The sequence below is a fragment of the Lactuca saligna genome, chromosome 7, assembly GCF_052625555.1.
Source record: "Lactuca saligna cultivar CGN05327 chromosome 7, ASM5262555v1, whole genome shotgun sequence".
Classification (NCBI taxonomy): domain Eukaryota; kingdom Viridiplantae; phylum Streptophyta; class Magnoliopsida; order Asterales; family Asteraceae; genus Lactuca; species Lactuca saligna.
This window is the reverse complement of record NC_136423.1, coordinates 168,069,061-168,077,310: the sequence shown is the minus strand read 5'-3', so window position 1 is coordinate 168,077,310 and position 8,250 is coordinate 168,069,061. Positions and strand designations below refer to the sequence as shown.

The 8,250-nt window shown below is 31.4% G+C and overlaps 1 long non-coding RNA gene across 1 annotated transcript; it reads right to left on the bottom strand.

Annotated features, from left to right (window-relative positions):
* Nucleotides 1-2,287: 2,287 nt before the first annotated feature.
* Nucleotides 2,288-4,999, bottom strand: LOC145006232 (uncharacterized). Its single transcript, XR_013662842.1, has 3 exons — nucleotides 4,471-4,999; nucleotides 3,455-3,534; nucleotides 2,288-2,481 (listed from the first exon to the last, which is right to left on the bottom strand). It is a non-coding gene; the product is annotated as an uncharacterized LOC145006232 (long non-coding RNA).
* Nucleotides 5,000-8,250: the final 3,251 nt, after the last annotated feature.

Genomic DNA, 8,250 nt, shown 5'->3' with positions numbered 1-8,250 from the left:
CCTGTGTGATTTCTTAGGGTCAGTTAACGTGGAAGATAGAAGTATTAATAAGAGATATATGATGTTATAGGGAGCTTGTAGCTCGGCGGATCAAGTGCAAGGGATTTCAGGAGTTGCTAACTTCCAGTATCCGCGAGGTGAGTCTTCTCACTATACTGTACCCGGAAGGGTTTGATTGTGTGACCGGAAGGTCGAACATGTTATGTGTTATGTATATATGCTATAAATGGAAAGTTAGTTGCTACGCGTGATATGCATGTTTATATGGGCCGGAAGGCAAAGTGTTATGTGACAGAAAGGTCAGGTATGATATATTATATATGTGCTTTATGTGTTAGAGTAAATGTATTATGTGCCGTATATGTTTTGGGCCGAAAGGCAATATGTTATGGGCCGGAAGGCAATATGTTATGGGCCGGAAGGCAATATGTACTATGGGCCGGAAGGCAACACGTTATGGGCCGGAAGGCGATTATCTCATGGGCCGGAAGGCATTGTGCAGTGGACCGGAAGGTCAGGGCCTGGAAAGGCGTATGTGCGTAAGGTGTATATTGGGGAACTCACTAAGCTTCGTGCTTACACTGTTTTATGTTATGTTGTTTCATGTTCTTTCAGTAACGCGGGATGGCACCGGCTCGATTGTACACACCAAAGAAAGAGTTGTATTCTGGAGGATCCTGGTTTTCTACTAAGTGAAAATGGAACTATGTTTTTGTAATTCAAATGTGTATGAGATTTTAAACAAGTGATTTAATAATAATTTGATTAATTAAATGAAAATTTTGCCTTGAAATTTACGGTGTTACAAGATTTATACTCACCTGATGTTTTAAATGGTCTCAAAGTTTCGGGTCTACCAAATCATAAGTTAGTTTTTAAAATCGGTGTTCCGGTTATGTTACTAAGAAATATTGATTAAAAAATGGCTTATGTAATGGAACAAGACTCCAAGTGATATAATTGGGCAAACGTGTTATCGAGGCACGTATCTTATCTGGAACTAATATTGGAAATCGGACTTTTATTCCAAGAATATCTTTAACGCCATCAGAAAAAAAAATTCCATTCAAATTCAAAAGAAGACAGTTTCCATTGGCTGTATGTTTTGCTATGACTATTAATAAGAGTCAAGGACAATCGTTATCCAAGGTTGGCTTGTACCTCAAAGATCCTGTTTTTTCACATGGGCAATTATATGTTGATTTATCTAGAGTTCAAAGCAGAGTGGGATTAAAATTGTTAATTTTAGATAAGGATGGTAACCTAAACAATAAAACTTCCAATGTTGTTTATAAGGAAGTTTTTGGTAATTTATAATCAATTATTTTGTATCATCTTTTATTTATTTTTAGTATTAATTAATTAAATTATATAACTTGATAAAATTATATTAATATATTCTATTTGATTTATTCATGTTAAGTAACTTATAATATTTCATTGTTTTTCCTTTATGCATGTTAATTACATTACTTTAAATAAATTTTTATAATTAAAAATTCATTATTGCTTAAAATTTATAAATTTTAAATACTTACAAATACCAATCTTAATAAAATAAATATACTATTATTATGTATTTATCTTTTTTTTTTTCTTAACTATGGTATCTTCGTATATTATGTAATCAAAATTATGATTCTATTTAAATCAATCAACCGTGGGTCCCACGGGTTTTACACCTAGTATATATATATATAGGGTTGAGATCGGTTGAGAACTCAAAGTTTTCCAAGAACCCGAGAACTAAAAGTGGAGCGTTTGATCAAAAGCAATTCGTTAAGGACATGATCGTCATCTTACCAATCTCATTTAATGTTTAATTTTTTTGTGTTATTTAATATATTAATATAAATGTCTAAAAATTTACATCATAAATCAAATTTCAGATTTTTTTTAAAATAGTAATTTTTTTTTTTTTTTAAATGCATATTTTTTAATTTTTTTTATATAAAACATGTATTTTTGAAAAAAAAATTGAAAACAATATTTTTTTTAAAAAAATTGCAATTTATTAAAAAAACTGCATTGTTTTTTCAAAAATACTGCAATTTTTTTAAAGAAACTGCATTTAAAAAAAAACTGCAATTTTTTTTAAGAAAAACTGCATTTTTTAATAAAAAAAACTGCAAGTTTTTTAAATAAAGTTATGTTTTTTCAAAAAAAAAAAAACTGCATATAAAAAAACTGCAATTTAAAAAAAAAAAAAAAAAATTTAGGTGCATATATGCATATTTTTTCAAATGCATATATTCATATTTTTTATACTATAATATTCGTAAGTACATTATAAAAAACTCATTTTGTTTATTAATCTATAAACACAATAGAATAAGTATTTTATTCGATACAAAAAAAATATATTAAAAAAAAATTGTACAAAATTTCAAAGCGTTTTTATGTTTTTGTGTCAATATTTCCATATTTTTCATCAACTTATCATCTTCACATCTTCAATATTCACCACAATTTCTTCTAAATCTACAAGAAAATTAAAAAAAAAATTGATTGATACAAAAACACTTACGAAAATACTTATGTGATTAAGATATGAATCACATGCAATTCACGTATGAATTACATATGATGTATATGTGAATTATACGTGATTTAATGTGAATCTCATTTAATTAATATTTGAATTACATGTGATTTACATGTGAATCTCATGTAATTCATATATGAATTACATGTGAATTATATGTGATTTAAAGGTGAATCACATGTAATTCACATATGAATTACATGTAATTCACATATAAATTACATATGTGATTTACATGTGATTTAAATTTAAAGGTGAATCACATGTAATTCACATGTAAATCACATATGAATTACATGTGATTCACATATAAATCATATATGAATTACATGCGTTTCACATGTAAATCACATGTAATTTACATATGAATTACATGTAAATCACATATGAATTACATGTGATTTACATGTGAATCACATGTAATTCATATGTGGTTTACATGTAATTCATATGTGAATTATATGTGATTTACATGTGAATCGCATGTAATTCATATATGATTTACATGTGAATCACATGTAATTCATTATGTGATTTGCATATGCATCACATGTAATTCACATGTAATTCATATGTGTTTCACTTGTGATTTACATGTGAATCACATGTAATTCACATGTAATTTATTTGTAATGCGCATGTGAATCACATGTAATTCATATGTGATTCACTTATTATTTACATGTATTGCAATAATAATGAGAGGTAACTAAGGCAAATTTTGTTGTCGAATATTTTGAAAACATGTCACAAGTTGTAGTAACATAGTCTTTTTTTTTCTTCATGTAAAAATATAAGCCTTTGCAATATGATGGTTGTTTTTTGCAACATTCAAATCCAAATCTAAACTTTTCAACAAAATTAGATGTTTTTTGAACGATTGCATATGGATTTTTTCTTCTTTCATACCAATATATCTCTTCAACTAATTTATACTTCTATTGCTGCAAGTGAGCCCACGCCAAGTTCCCTAATAACCTGATTCAATTCTAAAACATCAAAAAATTAAAACTAAATTTTGAAGATGACTCAAAGAAACAACACTGATTCTTCACATTAAACCTTCAGTTCCATACATCCTTTGAAAAGCACTACTTAGAATCATAACAATTGCATGAATACGGTAAGGCTGGATGAATTCTACATACAAATCCTAGCTACCATTATGTATAACTTGATTCCACCAAACATATTAAAGGAATAGAATCAAACCAAATCGCTAGTACAGCTTCCTAAAAAGTTTATAATGCTTAAGTTTGTTATTGTGATTTAGCCAAAGTTGAGACTTTGTGATTCATTGTATCCCCTGCAAATTAATCTTTATAGTTGTTGTGGATATTAATATAGTTTTTTATATATTTCAAGTTGCATTCTCTTGCAAGTTGCAATTTTTATTTCCAATCATCTTCCAGTCCAGCCTGCTGTTTTTCAGTTCAATGTCACCAGCATTCAAATGGCAAGTAGTTATCAACAAATGTTAAGCTCCACATATAAAAAAAACATCATTTTAAACAAAAACGCTAATAACAAAAAAAAATCAACATATACGATGAGAGAGGCTAAGCATACTGAAAACATTATTGGAATACGGCATCTGGAAGCAGGACTATCGACAAATCAGTATGCTCTCTTTTTCGAAGGAAATGCATGAATAAGCTGCAGCTAACATAAAAAAACGAACCAAACCCCTAAAAACTACACTCCCTAACACACCAGAGGATCATACTAAAAGCAAACAAATCCCGTAGCACAAAACCCTAAGGCAGACAAATCGCACCAAAATGTATCATGAAACACCACGAAATGCTTCATATCCCAAACATGCATAATCAAACGTAACCAAAGCGGCAAAAAATCAGTCTAAAAGCACAATATATATATATAAAAAAAAAAAAAAAAAAAAAAAAAAAAAAAAAAAAACAAACCTCGTCTTCTTCCTCATCGTCTTGCTCCTCACCAGTGGCGTCAACCGCAGGTGTGGCGTTTTCATCTTCATTAGAATCAACAAGTCATGCAACGGCTTCCAGTTCCTCCTCATCTTCTTCCTCCCGGTCATTGACCTACTCCTCCTCTGACGAATTAGACAGAGATTCCTCCATGGAGTCCTTATAGCATTGCTTTTTCTCCGACTGAGGTAAACGGAACCCTAGGAGATCTAAACTTCATGAGTGCGGATTGATACAAATCTAAACTTCTGAATGGCCAGTAGTGGCTCAAGTAAGATGATTAATTCTATATCTCGATGGAATTGTATAGGATCGGAGTCGGTGCCTTTAAAATTGGTCGGAGATGAGAGATCGACGAGGAACAATAACTCCAGATTTGGATGATGTGGCGCTGATTTTAGGGGAAACAGACAAGCTTGATGAGCGAATCATTGGCGATGGAGGTTGAGATAATCGAAACAGTAGATGATCCGGTGTTGGAGAAGAAACTGATGAGGGGAATCATCGAAGAAGAATGTGATTGTGAGGATGAGGACAGATCGTGAGTTTAAGAGATAGAATTTAATTAAAATTGTGTTTCCTATAATACCCTGATCAAATTAATTAAGATACCCATCCTTTCTTTTCTTTCTACTTATTTATTTCTTTCTATTTATTTACAAAAACACCACCTTACATTTCGATCCTTCTTTTTTTTGATCTAATGTTCCAAATTTAGTTATCGGGTTCTCGGGAAACTATGAGTTCTCAAATGATCCTTCCTCTATATATATATATATATATATATATATATATAGAGAGAGAGAGAGAGAGAGAGAGAGAGAGAGAAAGAAAGAGAGGAAGGATTATTTGAGAACTCATAGTTTCCCGAGAACCCAAGAACCAAATACGAGCCATTAGATCAAAATAAGAGAAGGTCAAGATGATTTATGACAATTTTATAAATACTTAGAAAAAAGATGACACGGGGTATCAAATTAAAATGAACCAGGGTCATTTTGGGATAACATAATTTATAGCCCTAAATCAAAATATCAAATTCAATTCAATCTGTCATACCCATCATCACATATCTCTCTCTCTCTCTCTCTCTATCTCTCTCTCTCTCTCATCCCATCTCCGACGATCCGCTTCCTAATATTAGAACGATCAAGGCTTCATTGAAGCGAATCATCGTGAAGAAGGTACGATTAGTCAACAGTGGACTATCTCTCTTTTAGTCAAATATTGTTCTCCAAAATTCAACACCGTTGATGGTTTCCCCAAAATCAAGCATCATTGTCTGGAATTAATGAGTCAACTTCTGAATTAATGAGTCGACGTCATTGGAGATTCATCAAGTTTTTTTTTCCTAAAATCAGATTTCATAAATCTAGAATCAGTTCAACCTAGCATCGCCATTATGTAACTGAAATTGTGGGATCGTCTCTATGTGCGGTTTCAACTTCATCCATCGATTTGTGTCAACTGCTCCAGTAAGATTAATGTAATTTTTTGTTTATTTTGCCTAGATTTACTTCAAATATTATTGTCGTATGTGTTATTGAGTAATTGCAATTTATTTTTCTAGTTTCGTGCCTAAGGTGTTGTTTGTTTTTTCGAAGCAAAAACACGAAGTCTGCAGACCACATCTGCAAACCTTTGCGGCAGAAGAGGTGGACCAAACGACTGCAACATGTAATACAAAATCTGTTTGTTTTTTATCATCTGCAGACTGTTGCAATAAACTGAAATTTTAATACTTCTTTTGGCTAAGTACAAAAACACTTTTCTACAATTATAAATACCTTAAATATCATAAAAAACACTTTATTTTAAAAAAAAATCAGATTAAATCTTAACTTTATTTTTTCAATAAAAGGCTTCACATTTCATTTTTCACTAAATTTTCCCTTTTTGTAATAATCTTGCGGTTTTAAACAACTTTTATTTTAAGATCGCATCCCATAGATTATCATATGAATTGGAAAATTTCACCAGAAACTTGAAAGTTGAGTTTAAAATTTGACAAAAGCTAAACAACCAACATCAAGTTATTAACGAATTAATACATATAATAAAATTTAAAAAAAAAAAAAAAAAAAAAAAACAATTGCCAATACATAATAAGCTTAAAACATCAACAAATTGTTCATTTATCTTCTCCATTCATTCATTATCGTGCGATAAGTGAACATCTTCCACCACACAAACAATGGCTTCTTCCTTGAGGGTAAATTTGTCAAAAGCATGGCCATTTTGAAGTAAAAAAACCAATACCCATTCCACAATTAATTCCATCACAGGGATGATATCAGCAAGGGTAAAATCGTCCAAGAAGGTCAATTTGAATTGCAGATTCCATTCCACTTCATAGTCTCCCATAACATTACTTTAATTTTACATTGTCTGTAATTTTTCCATTGATTTGCCACCAAAACCATTTCAATCCCTATGTAATCCAACACATGTTATAGAACCTACCCTTATGGTTAAGCTAAAACTTCAAGCCATGAAAAACGATTCATCAGAAAACATAAATGATTCAACACTCTGTGATCCCTAATACTATTATTATCAATACAAACTCCTTAATTCCAAAAAGAACCAAAGCATGACATGTGACTAACTTCTCAATTAATAGTAGTCGTTTTACTTTAATGGATGATATAAATTAATATAGTCAAGCTGACTTCATTCTTTTTTGGAACAAATGCAAGGAAAAGGAAGCTAAACTGTGAATCACTACAATCTAAACACAAAAACTAACCATAATAAAAAATGTCAAAACAATGCATAATCAATCAATTTCAACAAATAAGCAATAACTTAAATCAATTTCAGAATATGTAAAAAGAAAAGACATGTCGATGATTCAGAGGGCTGTAAAATCGATTTCGGCAACATTTGAATCATAAATTAGAGGAAAAAAAACTTACCTGTCGACGTTAGTGGTTCACAAAAAAGACGACGGATTGCTAAGGCGGCGACGACGAAGGAATGGCAGATGCAGCGATAAGAATTGTTTGTGACGACGACGAGATATCAGGCGAGATAGGAGACGAGATCGATGGAAGAAGGAAGAAGAAGGGCGGCGTATGCGATAGGAATATATGTATGTTCCTTTTTTTTTAGGTTTAGAGGTGTGGAGAAGTGGTTTAAAGAGGGAAGCTCAATGTTGTATGGCGCAGAGGACGCACAAAGGTTTTTAAGTTAGAAGGCTTTTAAAAAACAAACAACTGCGAGATGGAAAGTGTTGTGCGTGTGCTGCGCCGCGTAGCAATAAGTGGTTTGAAGATGATTTTTGTACAAAAAACAAAGAGTACCTAAAAGTTTTGTAGAATTATTATTTAATTACTTTTATCTTTTTGCTACAAATATACACCTACTGACATTCACGATTCACAGTTTAACTGATTGACAATCGTGTAGTCGCATTAGAGTTTTAGGATCCCATTAATTTGAAATAACCGAGTTTTGTCACGAGTGTGGATCTGACAAGAAGAATGTTGTAGCTGTAAAAGTATATAGATGGTGTTGTAAAGCAAACTAATAGACGCGCAAGGAAACCGAAAAATAATATTGAGACTTATATGTCGATTAGTTGCGAATAATAGATCCAATTATTATTATTATATTTACCAAGTTTCGTCCAAGAAACCAGATCTATCCTTCTCGATTAGATCTGATTATAAGAAAGGTAGAAGAAGATTGTCCTGTTATTGGACGAATTAACCACAAGACATAAAAGTAAAACCGACCTGTTGATTGCTGACCTTG